Source organism: Lycorma delicatula, chromosome 1, assembly GCF_047948215.1.
Source record: "Lycorma delicatula isolate Av1 chromosome 1, ASM4794821v1, whole genome shotgun sequence".
In the NCBI taxonomy this organism is placed as follows: Eukaryota; Metazoa; Arthropoda; class Insecta; order Hemiptera; family Fulgoridae; genus Lycorma; species Lycorma delicatula.
Window position 1 is genome coordinate 219,655,348 of NC_134455.1, and position 17,310 is coordinate 219,672,657.

A 17,310-nucleotide genomic window follows, 5' to 3' on the forward strand; every position below is an offset into this window, starting at 1 on the left:
CTTTGCTTAACCATGATATAATCTATCTGATACCTTTCAGTATTGCCTGGCTTTTTCCAAGTGTATATTCTTCTATTATGATTTTTAAATTGGGTGTTGGCAATTACTAAATTATACTTCGTGCAAAATTCTATAAGTCGGTCCCCTCTTTCATTCCTTTTGCCCAGCCCGTATTCACCCACTATATTTCCTTCCTTGCCTTTTCCACTGCTTGCATTCCAATCTCCAACTATTATTAAATTTTCATCTCCTTTTACGTGTTTAATTGCTTCATCAATCTCTTCGTATACACACTCTACCTCATCATCATCATGGGGGCTTGTAGGCATATAGACGTTAACAATCGTTGTCGGTTTAGGTTTTGATTTTATCCTTATTACAATGATTCTATCGCTATGCGTTTTGAATCTATTTATTTTGAATTTATTTTACATTAAAGAGTAATATTTGTCAGCAGGCTTTTTTTTGGCAGTCGTGTTTTTTAATTTTCAGTATGTATCTCCCTGTTGCTATAAAATCTTGTTATAAAACTTATTCAAAACTCATCCATTTTCCACTATTCTTCGATAACAGATTTTTCATTTTTACCTTTATCCTTTCTTACGAAAAAAGTATGCTGTTAAAATAATAGCATATTAAAATAAATGGTATACCATTTTTAATGCATAAATTTAGTTAAATTAAAAAGAAATGGTCCATGCCAATTTTTAAAAATATACATCAAATTTTTGTTTGATTGTATTCCTAAGACTTCTAATATTTCTCCCTACTCCTGATGTTGAGAAAACATGCATGTTTTTCCCTGTTAGTTTTGCTTTTAAAACTAATATTGTTGTATACCAGTACAAATAGATGTCTTTAATTTCATCAGTTATCTATTTTCTTCAGAAATAATTATCCAAAAATAAAAAAAAATTCAGGTGGGGTACCATCCCACCTCACAATTTGTTTTTCTTTTCTTTTATTTATATTATGTTAGTTTTCAGATCATTTTATAGATACCTTTTTCCTTTTATTACAGTTGTGTCACACTGGTTTTATTTTTGTACTTTTCTCCTTAATTTTTTAGTTTTTTCTTAAGTTTTTTAAACAGTTGCCTTACTTTTATTTATGAAATATTATAGGTTATTTCTTAGTCAATGGTTCTCTAAATGTTTATTTACATCTTGTAAAGTCTGATTTCTTGTTTCTCTTGATTTTAAAGTTTTGTGTAGGATGGTAAGAAGCGTTTTCTTTCTCTTAAGGGTTGTTAATTAACTTATTCTTTGATTAGTTTTGTTAACTGTGGTAAACTAGTACTAACTTAATAGTAAACTAGTATGTCTTTAATTACAAAATGTCTGAACTTGTCTAAGTTTTTATTTCTGAAGAAAAGTTTGAAAGATGTACTTCTGTCAGATATTCAAATAAATATAAATTTTTAATTACAATGGCATTGCTGTTTTTATACATTGTTAAAGAAAATTTCTAATTTTATTGCTTTGTTAAAGTATTTATTTAATTAAAAAAATATGTAATTACATGTAATTGTACAATTTACATTTACATATAGAGTGATTCGGGAGGAAAGGGAAGTAATTTGGTAACTGATTTCTAGGGCGTGAAATAAGAAAAAAAGTTCATCAAACATGTGTCCAAAAACGCTTTGTTATTGAGTTATGGCTAGCGAAAATGTTCAGTTCCCCATGAAATGTGGTCATATTGAAATTGTTATGGTAATATATAAGGGGTAAATTTGATGGATTCTTATTTGATTTAATCTGAGAAATCTAATAAAAAGGGTCCCAGAACTGGATCTCCTGTATTTTTCATAATAGTCACAAAAAACACATTTTGTTTTTAGTTTTGAAGTACAATAATTTTTTTAAGTGAAAAATGTCTTCATTAAGCTCAAGATTTCTTATTTGTTATATAGTTATGTCTTAACCTGTTGTCATAAAGATATTTCAGTTGAAAATTCACAGATTTATTGTTAATCAATACTAAAATAAAAAATGTTTTTTGTGACAGAATTATATATATATATATATATATATATATATATATATATATTTAATATTATATATATATAAGAGTTTATATGTATATAAACTCTTATATAATGTGTAAATAATATGAATTACATTTTTTTTAAATGCTGCTGTTAACATATGTAGATTCATTGTTATTAAACAGACAAAGAAATGTGAATCATTCATGCTAACTATTTTATTAACTAGCTGTCAGGATCATCCAGTAGTCTTTTAATAAAAAAAAAATAAACATGAAATTGGTGTACAGAATTCATTTAATTCATCTTTTTAATATAGTTATCTGGAGAATATTCTATTTAATTTTTTTTTATTTTGACTGTTTTCTTTAAATATTTAATTCTTTTGTTTTACAATAGTGAATATTTTGTTTAGTTTAATTCCTAGTTAAAATCTGCATTTTGATATATATATCAAAATGAAATTGATATATTTCATTGAAAATGAAATATATATAAAATAAAATTGTTACGTTTCATTTCTATGGGCTTTATTCATATTATTTTACTCAGAATCAAATTCTCTACGGTCTTGTTCAAATTGTCTATGTGTTTACCCATTTAACAAGTTATTATACGTTTTTCAGATTTCTCAACAACTACTAAAAATACAGTTGTGGACTTGATTTTAAAAAAATTTCTGGCCAGATTTCACATAAAACTACAAAATTTATCCCTTAATTTGGGTCCCAAGAATTACAGTCTGGCTTAATTTTACAAGTCATAGAAATCAGGGCGAAATTGTCTACCAGCCAACATTCACTAACGAAGTGTTTTCAAACCTATATATATATATGAACCTTCTTCATTATTTTCACCAGTAGAACATGTCCTGAAAGTCTGTTACATTTTTCATGGATCACTAGAATATAGTTAATTGGTAGGATATTATTATCCATCCATTTGTGTTTCTGTTGATAAGCATTCTAGATTGTACTTTATTTTACTTAAGTCTGAATGTTTTTACGTATGTATTACTTTATATAGTTTTTGATATTGTTGGCTATAAAGTAAACCGTTTTATATGTATGACCCTGCGTTGAAATCCTTACATTACCAGGAATATCATTGACTGTATATATATATATATATATTTAAATCTAAAACATCTCTGAAATGGACACATCGTTTTTGAATAACACACATCTCAATGCTTCATTCTGAACAATCCATAAACCTCGTATCTCATGTGTGTGAAGTAGTTGTCTTAGTGTTTTTACATGTTCTAAGGTCCAAATCCTAGTAAAGGCAGTTACTTTTATACGGATTTGAATACTAGATCGTGGATACCAATGTTCATGGGTGGTTAGGTTTAATTAACCACACATTTCAGCAATGGTTGACCTGAGAGTGTAGAAAACTACATTTTAGTTACATTCATACATATCAATCCTCATTCATCCTCTGAAGTAATACCTTATGGTGGTTCCAGATGCTAAACAGAAAAAGAAACTGTTTTTATACCTTGCCCAAAATGGAGTGTAATGGATTTAGGGTGTGTGTGTGTGTGTATAAAAATATTATATATATATATACACTCTAATTATCCTATATTAAAGAGCAATGTTTTTTTTTTGGTCGTTATGTTCATAATTTTATGTGTACTACTTTTTTAAATACACGTTTTTAAAATCCAGTGAATTATTTTTCATGACTCTGTATATAAAATATTGTGATATATAAAGTAGTAATAATAATAATACCGCTACTTCTTACAAATTTCAAAGATGGAAATTGATAGACCATACATGTGAGTTGTATAGGACTATAGTTGACCATTTTCCTAAACTAAAAACTAGTTCAGACAACAGCGCAGGTCATTGTTTGTTGCTAACAGATTTCCTGTAGATGTCACTGTGGCGATCAGGCAAGAAGTATTACAGGAATGCAGATTTATAATGGATAAACCTTCTAATGATGAAGGGAATTAACCCCACTAATCCAATATATTTTGAGGTACACAATATTAAATTTATTCATCTTCCACAAGAAGATATACTGATACTGTGATGTAAGAGTGGAATTAAACAACTCAATTACCATGTAAATGATTTAATATTTAGCAAGATACAGAATACAACATTTATAAAGGAGGTGCATCACTCCTCCTTTTCAAAGTACATTGTACATGTACTCAATGTATTTTGGTGCCCTCACAGTGACAGTTGGAAATTGCCAGCAGATTGAGTCTTAAAAGTATGCAAGGTGCTTTCCCTTCTGGCATGAAAAAGGCATCTGTCTAGGAAAGTCAATAAGTTGAGAAGGCAAACTGGTCAATTAACAGTCTTAATAAAAATCAATATTCCTAGTATAAGGATTCTGAAATGTAAGGCTGTCTGAAATCGTAATTCAGTCGTACAGAAGCACAAGGAATAAAACTGGTGCCGAGATCCTTGATTTCTTAAAGTAACATCTTATGGTATTGTCTTGTAGAATGTGATACTGCAATATAAGCAATCTTAGTCAAGAACAGAAACATCTGTTTGCTACTAATCAGGCTGAGCTTTATAAGCAGTTGCAAATTTCATCTCAACAGCATAGTAAGAGAATTTGGTTTCTTCAAATATTGAATTATTGGGAAAGGGTATGGTCAAAATCTGCCTTACACCATGTTGGAGTAGATTAAACCTGTAAGGAGGAGAGGAAAACCAAATCCCATCATGAAAACACTCCTACTTATGTAAGGTTTGCTGTTGGTAAGGCCCATAATTGGAAAACATCAGGTGTATTAATGAACAGCTAGGTATTAATGAACTTTTGGTAATAAAATTTAAGTTTTACTCTTAAATACTTTTGGATGAAAGACTAACGCCAGACATGTTTACAAAAGGACTGATCTATTTGATTCAAATGACTGTTCCTGCATCAAATTACTCATCTAAATATAGATCTATTCCCTGTTTCCCTATATTTATAAGATATTAACATCTATCCCGCAAGCCAAGCTCAATGAACATCTAGAAAGTAAGCAGGTGATAGCAGAGGAACAAAAAGGCTATTGCTAGGCTAATAGGGGTTGCAAGGAGCAGTTACGTCATTGAGTGCCATACATTGTGTTTCAAAGAAGAGGAAAATTGGCTTGCATACAAGATATATTGATTATAGATAGGCTTCTGGCTCAGAGTTAACACTCTTAGCTGTTGAAGGTGTTAGAGCTGTAAAAGATGGATCCCATTATTATTGAATTTTTAAAGAGATTACGAGAAGGTGGCAAACATGTCTTCAGCTGTGTACTGTATATTAGCGATGTAAACATTCGTCGAGGGATTTTTCAAGGTGATGCCTTGAGTTCTCTTTGGTTTTGCTTAGCATTAAACCCTTTATTTACAGCATTAAAATCTATTAATAAGGGTTTCCAGATGGGTCAATATAATTTCAGCATCTCAAGTATATGTATGATATAGATCTTTATTCCGGTACTGAAGGAGGTTTAAGGTAGCTTGAACTGGTTCAATGTGTGCTTGAACAGTTCAGTGTGGATGTACATATGGATACTGGTCTGGACAAATGCTGGGTTAATGCCAAGTAGAGGGGTCAGCAGCTGCAGATTGAGGTTATGAACTGCCTATGATAGCTTCCAGTTTCATGGCAGCTATAAAGTGTGGTGAAACCTACAGATATCTTGGTTTCTTGCAGGATGTGGGATTGAACCATGGCCATGCAAGAGAGGCTTTAACATTTGGCTTCAAAAGTAAAGTCAATAAACATTTGCAGTTCCATAGCTCTGATCCTAAAAAGTACAGTATCTGTATCGTAAAGTGACAAAAATGGATCTCAAGGGGCTAAATTGCATCATGTGCGTGATGTTCATGAATTTCCATGCGCACCATCCAAACAGTTGAGCAGTTTCATTTACCCAGATAAAAGGGTGAGAGAGAGAGAGAGAGATATTGTTGATTTGCTTGAGCTACATGCAAAACAGCTGCAGAATCTAAGGATTTCTTTAGAAAGAGAAATATCTGAGCTTACTCCACAGGAAGGTAGCAGAAGGTGAACTAAATAAGCATGATTTTCAATCCTTGGCTGAGTTTCCCATGGTTGATGAGAAGATAGATGGATAGAGGAAAAAAGCTCCACGGAAGATTTATTACATACCTTTTGGATGGAGAGTGGACTATAATATGCTTCCTTTTGCTGGCTATAGCATGCAGAACCAATCTCTGAAACTGAGGGCCTTGTATTTGCCATATAGGAAAGGGTCCATTAGCACCCTCAGTTACAGGAAGCATATAATCAAAGATCATGTGGTTGAATCTGACTTTGCCAGTCTGGCAAAACCAATGACTTAATTGAACATGTAATTAGTGGTTGTCAGGTTTCAGTTTTGATAGACTATACAAATCATCATGACAACCTGGCCAAGATACTCCAACAGCATAAAGCTCTGAACCAAAAAATACTTGACAAGATTCCATCTTGTACTTTTGGTATACTCCAAAATTCTTTTGGTATCTGTGCTTGAAAATCCAAGGTAACATGTTTATTATGACTGTATGATTATTGATTATTACAGATTAATCAGAGGAACATAACATAGTTTAGTGGAACATAATAGGCCTGACATTATAGCGACAGACAAACAAGAAAATAATACCTGACTTACAGGTATTACTATTCTACTGGCAAACAATTTGAGGAAGAAACATTGTGAAAAGGAGACAAAGTAAAGAAATTTTTGTGGATCAACAGACAGAGATCTGAAACCAGAAAAAGTTACCATGGTGGAATGGGTGAGATTCCACACATGTCACATAAAGCATTAAAGTCTCTTGATTTTATAGCTGGTTTATTGAATCAGAAGTAAAAGTCCATTTTTTTGGGCATCTGTAGATTAGTAAGAAGATATATATAACATCTGATCCTAGTGGATCACCAATAGCTGATATGGATAGGAGACAAAGTCTAAATATAATTAACAGTTCATTTTTCACACAGATACTTATCTCATGTCTTTATAACACCAATCCAATAAAGATACAACAATATTTTTTCAAGCCTTGCCACGGTGGCTGGCTGAATCACTAAAAACTGCTAATCAAGCTATGCACAGTTAATAATAATTTACCTGGCATTTACCCTGGACAAAATCCAACTTCATGTCTATGCAGTTATATCTGCACACACGTCTGGGGCGAGCAATGACAATGTACTTCACTACTTTCACTATGAACACTACTTATTTAGAACAATAGTATTACTCAGGAGCCCACCTTGCAGTGCACAGGAAGTGACGGCACCAAACTGTTTGAGCTGGTTGCAGTTGTGCTTCAGTTTTGCTGTTATAGTGGTGGTGGGAGGCATGATCATGATATCTCTTTGCTGAAGCTGAGCAGGATGCTTATCTCTCCTTCCAGTAGTGGAAAACTGGGTTGGGGGTGAGCTGAAATGAGCTTGGCTTTGCTGAAGCCTTGTGCTATTCAACTTGAGTCAGTTGCTTTAGCCCTTGGCAGGAATTATCCCATAGAGCCCTTACTGCTATGTGCAAGCTCTGGGATGTCAGTATAGTAGATCAAAAAGTATCCGACTTCCCGGCCCCAGTTAAATCTGTGAGAGGTGGCTGACTTGGAGAACCCAAGCAGTTGAATGGAAATTTCTACTTTCATATAGTCTGTGGCAGATGGTCGACATAAAAACCCTCATTCTGGTGAGCCTTCATCTTCTCAAGTGAAACACGAATTAAATTTGAACAGAAGAGTGGTGCATTTATTCCCAAATATTTGGTGATCATCAGAAAAGAAGTGGACTTCTTGAATATTAATCCTTTTGTGTTAACTTGGGGTGTCATGGAACCTGTCGGAAGACCTATAAAAGAGATTGTTGCAAGTTTTATTATTGTTATTATTCCTAATGTGTACGCTACAATCTGTTCTAGTGAACAATAAAGCAACCCCCACCCATAGCGTACAGAATGTGGAGGTTGACAAGCTCTATTAACATTATGTAAGATTTGCTTGTGTATAGTATGATGCGTACGTTCAATGAATAAAACGTTTATTATACCATTGTATTCTCTTTTATAAGATTTGTTAAATTTCATACCACATTTAAATATATGTGTACGTTTCATTTCATTTTCAATAGGTTATGGGGCCAGAAAGTCATAGCAAAAGTTCCGTATAATAAGAGAAAGAAAATTGTCGGTTTGAGATTAAGCTATATTGCAGTGTTTAATGTGGCTCTGCTAATATATACAACCAAATTTGAGTATAATAGTAATTACACAGCAAAACGGAATAAAGAATGAGAGCAATGATCAGTGTTATTAAATTGGAAGGTGTCAGTAAATAGACTAAATGTAATGCTGAAAGGTTAGGGTGGGTGGAATCGATGTTGACCGATTGACACCGAAACCAGGAAAATGAAAACAAACTCAAATTGTTTTGAAAATATCAAAAAAATTAATGATACATTTATTGAACTGTGAAAGTTTATCTGATATGTAGTCAGTAGTCAAAATTTAATAGTATTTTTGAGTAAAAGTAGACCACAAGTTTCCAATTATTACAACAGAAATTTCTGAATTATGAGTACATAAGTAATTATGCACCTTTTATTAATTGAGCTATTGTTTAGTAAAGTTGAGGAAATTAATTTTAATTTAAGCGTTTTTTTAGGGTTAAACAATTTAGTGAAACAGATCTGATAAAAAATTTGATGTCATCTGATAATTTTATATATTTTATAGTCTTCTGGCAAGGAATACAGTTAAGTAAAAGGTAATGTTTTAATTGTGGAAAAAATGAGCATCTTAAAAAGGATTTTATAGTGAAAAAGGTTATGAATAAAGAAGATCAACGAATTTGCTATTTCTTTAAAAAAAAACCAGGATATTTGATTAATGAATATTGTTTTGGATTAGAAAATGAGTAATACAGTTATTGTAACTGGGATATTTGATGACTTAAATGGAGAATAGTGGATTGTGTTTTCTTAGAGAAAGGTGTTAGTGTACAAGAAATTAAAACTATATGTAATAATATCAAAGAAACTACAGGTAATGAGATTAAGTTTTTAAGATCAGACAACAATAAGGAATTAGTAAATGAAAAAGTAATCTGTTATTATTTAAAAAAAAACAATAGTTCATCAAAAGAGTATGTAACACATTCTTCTGAACAGAATGGTAAAATGAAGAGGGCAAATATAATCATAAGTAGGAGCAACGAACTATGCTACAAGCAAAATAAGGGGAAAAATATTTTTGGGCAGTGGCAGTAAATACTGTTGTTTATATTTTAAATAGAACCGGTACCGGTACCAGTACAATAGAAGGAAGAACATTTGAATTATGGTGTAATAAAAGTTTTGACATAAACCAGCTGCGCATATTTGCTTCGGAAGTCTATGTACATGTACGTAAGCAAAAGAAATTGAAATTAACCCTTCACTGCATATCTACCCTTCTCTGTATATCTGGGACGACACTTCTTAATTGCAATGCAAAATAACTAAAAAATAATTTTTATGCTGGAATTCTTACTGTCCCTAATGTGTAACAGTGTAGCTTTGTTGCAGCATTATTTTTACCCACAAAATGGCATTAGATTAGATTCTTTGTTATTATGGTGTGTCTAACCTGGTGTTTAATATTTGTGAGTTTAATGTTTTCAGATTTTGTTTTTTGTGTAAATAAATCTTTTTAAGTGTATGAAATAATATATTTGCAAAGGTAAGATTAAATTTATGGATCTATATTGCTGAAATTTTCAGTTTCATGATCATTTTATCATGATTTGTACCAGATGTGTTCCATTGTGCAGTTATTTCATGTAATGCTGAGTTGAGATTATATTGTGCTAGGTATACTTTCTTATAACAGATTTTATATTTTATAACAAATTTCACATTTTTGATGTTATTTCTGTAATTGTTTATTTTTCTGATTTTTAAAGTGTGTTAATGTGGTTTTCAATAATATTTATATTCATTTTTTTGTAGAAGTATTTTATGATTTACAGCATACAACAATGTTTTACACTTGATTTACGCATGCATGTATGATTTACACTTTCACTGTACACATTGTTTTACTTTTATTTTATTTAGTATACACGATCAACAGAAAATAATTTTTTCTCTGTAAAAATTTTTTTTTGTCTATATTAATCATTAATTGCTATTTTCTATTAAAACACAATTTGATTGCTATTATTTTCTGACAACATTTTACATAATGATGATGAAATGATTGCAACCTTGAAATATCTACAGATAGTGAGGATGGTTTCGAATATGATACAGATGAAGATCCTGATTATCAGTCAACAACACTTCTTCAGTCCTACATTGATAATGATGATGATGCAGAACTGCTTACCACAGAAAGCACTGTTAATGGTGACACTCATCCAGGTAGTAACTCATCTGATAATGCTGCATTTCAGCTACAGTACACAGTATGACCAAAATAAGCATTTCAGTGTTGATATTATTGACATAAAGCATTATATTGGTATTTGCATCATAATGCAAATACCAATGTTATGTTTCTGTCATGTTACATTAAATTATTAAATTTATATGTTATTTTAAATTAACTGTTATTTATTAAAGTTATAAAAATGGATGAAAGTGAATCATATAATATTTTAATGGGTAGTGATTTGTCGTAGTTGGATGATTCAAATAGGAACCCAGATTTTAGTACTGATACTAATTGACATGAAATACACATGTGTGTGTAGTTCATGAGGTACAGAAAACTTAAATAATACTCTGGAGTATGTAAGTAACCCTTCTGTTGATTCTTCCTATGATAATGACGATGTTTTGACTTTGAGACCAGGTAACATGTTAAAAAAATGAACTGCATACAATCAAAATAATCTGGAGGTTGGAATTAATTCAGATATTTATAAAACTTTATGTGAAGGAAGATTTTTGACTTATTCACAGTTTTTTTCATGAGGAAGTAATTGAAGTGATAGTTGTACAAACTAATATATATGTGGAACAGAAAATAAATGTACTTAATATACATTCAAAGATTGAGCAAATGGGTACCAACTGATCACAATAAAGTTAAAAATTTCTTTGGAATTTTGCATTGGATGGGCCTTGTAAAACTTCTGTTATAGTAAAACTTCTCTAATAGTTAACTATTTGGAGTAAAGCATTTGTTTTTGAAAATAATATACCAAAAATAATGACACACAATTGATTTGAATTTTTACTTTAAACTGTTAATTTTGGAAACAGCTGAAGCTATTCCAGTTGTTAGACTCTATAAAATTGAAAAACTAGTAGATTTATTAGTCACAAAATACATGTGTCACACCTGAAAGAACTATTTTACCTTAACCCTAGATTCATAATAATTTGTCTCTCATACTCCAGGTGCAAAAAAATTAAAAATGAGTTTTTTCTTTTACAAAACATGTTAATTACAGTTTATACAGACTTTCCCCTGATGCTTACATCACATAATAGAACAATATTTTAATCCCATATTTACTGGGCTTTGAAGGTAAGTACATCCTAAAAGGGCAGTGTCCTCAAAAACTAAGCAGTTGTTTGTCAATTGTGACGTAGAAGCCAGGTATGTAGTTACTGCAGTATGATTCTACAAATGATTCATCATGTGGCATGATTCAGAATATTGTATATTCTTCTTTGGGAAGAATATACAATATTCTTCCCAAATATCTCTGATGGATGTTAATTTGTCTAAGACTCTACGAGCAGGCCATGTAGCTTTGTCATCAGATCTCAATGATTTCAGCAAAAAGCCAAACAATCTCTGCTGATTACAGATACATACCTTGTACCACTAAATGAAGGTACCATTTAAAGTAGAGTTGCAGAAGTTTTATTGTTGCAGAAGTTGGATCTGAATAGTTTTGTGTGAGACCTCCATATTTATATGAGTTACAATTTGGTTTGCTATTGAGAATTTAATGAATAGGCCAAAAGCTTCTAAGGGAGTTTCAACATTGTTGGCGTTATTGTTAAGCTTTTGTCTGTAATAGATAACATTCTGCCAGCTTACGAGAAAGTCATGTTTTTGGACATACATACCCAGTTTTACCTCTCAAAGTTCTTCGTTTAGGAAGGATAATATTTCTATGCCGTGGCAAAGAAGACTAAATTACAGTAGTTGCTTCTCTAGTCTCGCATGTGGTATATGCTGAAAATCTAATAAAGTCTGTTATTTCATCAGGATCAACATCGATATCGGAATTTCTGTCAGATGAAGTTGAACTTTCTCTATCTGAAGGAATATAATTAATCCTTATTACTACAACTATTACCTACATAAACTGTCAAAATTGTTTCTAATTGAATATTACTTTCATTGACCTGGTTCCAGTCAGAAGGATTCTAGCTTTTAGGATAATAGAAAAAGGAGGGCAGAAGAAATCAAAATCTTGGAAGAAAAAATACAAAGCTGGTTTTTGGTTGAAAGATTATGAGACAAGCTTTGTGAATGTCAATACAGAAGATGAACCAACAAACTATGCGGAAGCAGTGAAACATGGTGATGCAAATAAATAGTCTGAAGCTACAAAGGTGAATTGAAGGTTTTAAATAAAAATAATGCATGAAATGAAATGTGCAATATAAAGCTAGATTGGTGACTAGAGATAGGTTTCAAATGGAAGGAGAATCTAGAGTTGAAAGATATCTATCCTCCTGTTTCAAAATTACCGATGTTTAGAATATTCATGGGTGTGGCAAATAAGTTGGATCGACCAGTCTACAAGATGAATGTGGAAAATATTCATAACATAAACAGTTTCAATACTAGAAAGGGCACAAAGATCGAAATGTATGAATAAGTACTGGGAGGACCAAAAGACCCAAACAGTCACATCGAAGAGACTTTGATAATGAACTGACTAAAGTGATCCTACGCAGTCATAAAAGATAATAATAATAATTAGCCAAGAAGTTACAAAATATTCAGCTGTAAATGAATGATTGAAATTAAAAAATTAAATAACTAAGGTTGAAATAGACACAATTACTACTGCTGTTCTTGAGCATTCTTGGGTGAACATCAGACAATTGTAAAAACAACAGAATGTTGTTGAAAATTACAGGTTTATAAAATTGACGCTAATAGAGGAAGGAAGAGATTCATGAAAAGAATATTTTAACATAAAATAAAACTAGTAACTATCGGCACGTAAGTTGGCACAAAAACTACTAGCATTCAGCAAACATTTCGCACCGTACTGGACCGACTGAAAACATTGTCAGTTTAATATAAATGATATTTATAACCAAAAATACATACGATACGATTTTATTAATCGGTTTAGTATTAAAATATTCTTTTATTATTAATATTATTATTTTTTCTTCTTGAATTTTCACGGGCATCGACTACTAAGGTCATTAGCCCTCGTCATGTTCTTAGAAAGAAATTAGTATCACCATCAGGATCGTCATATGTAAGGGTGTAAGGGGCCCTTACATTTTATTTAAAAGCACAAACTACAAAAAACATTAAGACACAAAAGACAAAGACAAACACAACACTTAGGGGGTGTAAAGGGCCCCGATATTAAAAATTGAGATGAAATTCTCAATGAACATGAAAATAAAAATATATGTCTATACAATATCATTTCCTTCTTCCTGTTTCGTTTATTAGTTTGTTTAAGCACCCTCGGGGTGGCCAGAACCGCTGTTGAGCAGTATATAAGTCACGCCAGGGCGCCGTGGCAGTTGACTCCTCCTTATTAATAGGTTACAGGCATCCAACCCACCGGGTTTGGTCTAGTGGTGAACGCGTCTTCCCAAATCAGCTGATTTGGAAGCCGAGAGTTCCAGCGTTCAAGTCCTAGTAAAGCCAGTTATATTTACACGGATTTGAATACTAGATCATGGATACCGGTGTTCTTTGGTGGTTGGGTTTCAATTAACCACACATCTCAGGAATAGTCGAACTGAGAATGTACAAGACTACACTTCATTTACACTCATACATATCATCCTCTGAAGTATTATCTAAACGGTAGTTACCGGACGCTAAACAGGAAAAAGAGAGAGGCTACAGGCAACCATTGCGCTTACCCATAGCCTTGCGCCCTCAGTTTACCCTTGAGGGTCCCCCATGCCATCACTGGACACACCCCGACTCACTGCTCTTGAATGCAGACGAGCCAGGATGGCCTAGACAAGAGCCCATCACTACACGTGCCACGCTTCGAGACTCCCATATATAGATGAAACTATCTCTTGGAGACTCTTTAACACAGCTTTAAAATTTCCATTTTTATATACTTTTAAGAAATCGACTGGCGTGCAAGTATGCAACTATTTTTCTTTAATTTCCATTAGCTAAATCAGCAGTAATATCATTTCTTAGACGGAAATTTTTTCCTCATATATGGTACACTCTTCTATTAGATGCTTAATTGTCAGTGTTTTATTACAAACACCGCACATTGATCTCTCTTCGCCGGTAAACAAATATGAATTTGTTAATTGCGTGTGACCGATTCTAAGTCTGGTCACAGCTACTTGTTCTTTTCTTTTTTTTTTTTTTTGACTCTGCTCCCCTGGGCCGGTCCGACTGGTTGGTATTACGCCACCCAGGGGAGTGTGCCTGTTATACTCTAGTGGACCTCCCCACCTACCGGCTGTATGTCCGGCAAGGCAGGTCGGCCCACCAGTCAGGTCTTTTGAGTCTCATTTGTCCTTCTGTATCGCTACGCCATACCTTGAAAAGTTGTGACGCATCGATGGGTCTTTTACACTTGTATAGACCTATTCTCCCTCCTCAGTGGAGTCCCCAGTGGATCCTTGGAACTGACACACCTAAGCATGCCAGCCCTCACCACTGGGGCTCTCCACCCTACCCTAATCTATTCACTCAGAAGCCCAGTTTCCTCTCGTCTTCGTTTTTTACTGTTAAGATATTCCTGATAGTTCCTTCAATTCTTTTCCAATTGTCCTCACTATGTAGCATGTTACTAGTAATCTCCTCAGGTCTCATCGTTGATAAATTTGTGTCCCGTCTATTTTGTATCCATCTGATGCATTCCTTGAAGGTATGGTCTGCATTGTCCTCAATGCCGCAGTACATACAGGCCGGCGTTTGTCTTCTCCCAACTCTGTGAAGGTAATAATTAAAATTACCGTGGCCCGTAAAGTACTGCGACAAAAAGAAGTCCACCTCCCCGTGTTTCCTATTGATCCAACTCTCAAGGTCAGGGATTAGCTGTTTTGTCCTGCTAGCAGGTCCTACCTCTCTCCACCTTTCTTTCCACCTAGTTATCAGCCTATGCTTAGCCTCCTGAGTTTCCAGTCCTTGCGATATCTCTACCCTGTAATGGGCCATTAAGTCGATTGGAGGTACTGCTGCCAAAACGCAAAGTGCCTCATAGGAGATTGTTCTGTAAGCGGAAACCACTCCCAGCAACAGCCTCCTATGCGTTCTCACAAGTCTATTTTTGTTTTTCTTGATTCGTAATGAAGTCCACCATACAGGCACTACATACAATAAAGATGATACAACTGCCGATGCTGTCACCTTTCTTTTGGACGCTCTAGGAGCCTTCTTTGTTGACATGATCATATTTAACCCTTTTATCATGTTGTCCACTTTATTGAATATACTATTAATATGTTCAGTAAAGGCACAATTTCTCTGAAAGAGAATTCCCAGATATTTCAGGCAGCTTGTCTCCATTATTTCCTGTCCATTCACAACAATGTCCATCACAATTCTTCTACCAGTAAACGTGATGAACTTTCATTTATTAATTGATAACATAAGTCCCTTTTCTTGCAACCATTCATGTATCTTTGCAAGCACCATATTGGCCTACTCCTGCACCTGCCAAATCATCCGCATAGGCTATTGTTTCCACACCAGGCGGATAGTCCAATTGTAGAAAAAACTGAACCTTGAGGAACTCCACCATATATATTGAATATCCTTTTTGTGAATTCACTGTACAAGTCCTTTCTGAAAGGTATTTCGCCACCTGTCTCCTCAAGTACGGGCTGATGTTTTTTGCCTGTAATGCCCTATGAATCTGACTTCACTTTACTGTGCCGAAAGCATTTCTAACATCTAAGGAGACAAGAAGCGGAATTCTTCTAGTTCTCCATGTACCACTTTTTACCTCAAGGGCCCAATTTATTACCTTGTTGGCAGCTAATACGGTGGAGCGTCCCCTCCAAAAACAAAATTGATTTGGGCTAATCCCTTAACCTTCTTCAACTTCTCTAGTAATTCTGGCGGCCAACATTTTTTCAACCGCCTTTACCAGATTGTTCAATAGACTAAGTGGTCTATACTTCACTTGACCTTGTTGATCATTACTTTTTGGGAGGAAGACCACTCTGGCCTCCTTCCAACATCTGGGAAAAGAATCCCTTTCAAGCCCATAACTGGCCACGTCCGTCATTTCCCAAGGCAACTTCTTTATTAAGCCTTTCAGTATGGCTGCTGGTATGTCATCGATGCCAGGGCTCTTCTTATTACCTAGCTGTCCAATTGTACAAGCCAACTCGGCAGGCGTAAATCGTCTAGGTTCAAACTCTGGTAAAATAACTCCAATTTCTTCTTCACATGGAAAAAGTTCTTTAAACTGAACCTCTGCTTGACGTTTACTGAGTGTTGGTAGACGCCTGCCGAATTTCTTCATTACTATTTTGTAGGCTTGGCCCCAGGGATCCTTGTCCAAGTCCTCACACAATCTCATCCAATGATCCCTCTTCGACTTTTTGATGGACCTGTTTAGCAATCTTCTCGTTTGAACATATGAGTGGACTGCCATGTCATATTCCTGACCACCTCTAATTCTAAGCCTTTGTTTTTTTCTTCTAGCTTTTTGTAATGCTCTCCGGTAGCCTGCTATTTCATCAGACAACCGGTATACTTGTCCCCTGCAATTGGTGGCTCTAATTTCGTTGTCCATTTCCTGCTGTATGATTGTCGTTAGAGTATCAGGTGTTGCCTCTAATATATTACGGAGCCTATATGCAACCCTTTCTACTATTCTTTCAGTCTGTTGTGCCGAAGGTCTTATTGGAAGCTGTCTATCCATGGTTACAAATACTCCATCCTTCATTATTAACTTAACAGCAAAGTGATTGCTTGCAATGTCCTGATCTAATACATGCCACTCATATTGATCACTTCTCCACCTGCCATCAATGATGACCAAGTCCAATACTGAGCAATAGCCTCGAGCTTCAAACGTCGGAGTATTATCATTTATACAATAGTATCCAAGGGACTCCATTAAATCTGCAAGTAACTCTCCTCTCCGGTTATTATAGGAGCTACCAGCTAACCTCGATTTACAGTTGAAATCACG